Here is a 1,478-nt window from a genome sequence, read left to right as displayed (position 1 = left end):
GTACATGACCTTATCTCTTGCAGGGGAGAAAGATGTGGGTTTGTATGTTTCAAAACTAAAGTGAAGGGGATTTAGCTCAGTGGTAGAGCGCTTACCTAGGAAGCGCAAGGCCCTGGGTTCGGTCCCCAGCTCCGGAAAAAAAAAAAAAAAAAAAACTAAAGTGAAGCTCTCAACAAAAAGAAAGAAGAGGCCCTTAGAAAATAAAAAATACAGAGCAAGCTAGAGTGCATTTACACATGGCCAAAGAGAGAAAAAAATGTCCCTTGATGACACAGGAACAGTAGAGAGATGGTCTAATAAAGAAGCCTGGAGTTCTGGGGATGGAGCCCGGGGCTCTGTGCGTGCTAAGCAAGGAGCCTACTGACTAAGTGGAACCCCAGCCGCAGCATGAAGTTTGAAAAGTTAGTTTCTGATTCTTCATTGTAGGTAGGAGAGCAAAAGAGTAGATGTCTCATGATCGGTCTCTCTTTTTAAAAAAAATGTTTTTGTTTTTTTTTGTGTGTGTGTCTGTATGAGTGTTTGCCTACAGATTTGTGTGTGTGCCATGTTTGTGCTGGTGCTTGAAGAGGCCAGAAGGGGGCGCTAGAATGGAAGCTGTAGTTAGTTCATTGTGGTGGCATATGGGTGCTGGGGAAAACCCTGGATACTTGTTCTTACATCACTGTAACTTACCTCAGATGACAAAAGCCAGATGTCGATTCTATTACCTACAAAACTTAATACTGCAGTGTTTATAAAAACTTCATTTTATAGGCATTCAGAGGATATCCTTGACGGCTGATCCAGGACAAGAAGCATGACAAGCACAATATGCACAGATTCCCCCAATGCAAGGAAGATTCCTTTCTGTTCTGAGTTATCAGTTAGTGGTGCCAAGTGCTAGAGAGATAGCTCAGTGGCTAAGACCATATACTGTTGTTGTAGAGGACCCAGGAGGTTCCAGCCACTGGGACTCTAGTGCTAGAGAATCCAGTGCTCTCTTTTGGACCCTGTGGGTATTGTACTCAGATGTGCAGACAGACACATGTGCCTTCAGGGCATCTTATGCACACCCTGGCACAGCTCTGAGTAGCTCTCCCCATAAGACAGGCCCCTGGGGGATGGTTTGAGAGTTCGGTGCTTTTTCTTTTTTAAAGATATATTTACTTATTCTATACATGTACACCGTTGCTGTCTTCAGACACACCAGAAGAGGGCATTAGATCCCATTACAGATGGTTGTGAGCCACCATGTGGGTGATGGGATTTGAACTCAGGACCTCTGGAAGAGCAGTCAGTTCTCTTAACCACTGAGCCATCTCTCAAGCCTGAGTCCAGTGCTTCTTGGAGCAGCTTTCTCGAGCTCTAGGAATACCCGTGGAGCCCCACGCTGACGTACAAGAAGTCCAACCACCCCCCAAGCATCACACAGAAGACCACACTTGGAGGGGCCCTGAAATGTCTGGCCAGACCCTTGAGTGCTTCTCACTAAAAAGCAT

Source organism: Rattus norvegicus, chromosome 15 (genome assembly GCF_036323735.1).
Source record: "Rattus norvegicus strain BN/NHsdMcwi chromosome 15, GRCr8, whole genome shotgun sequence".
Taxonomy (NCBI): domain Eukaryota; kingdom Metazoa; phylum Chordata; class Mammalia; order Rodentia; family Muridae; genus Rattus; species Rattus norvegicus.
Note: the sequence above shows the minus strand (reverse complement) of the source record.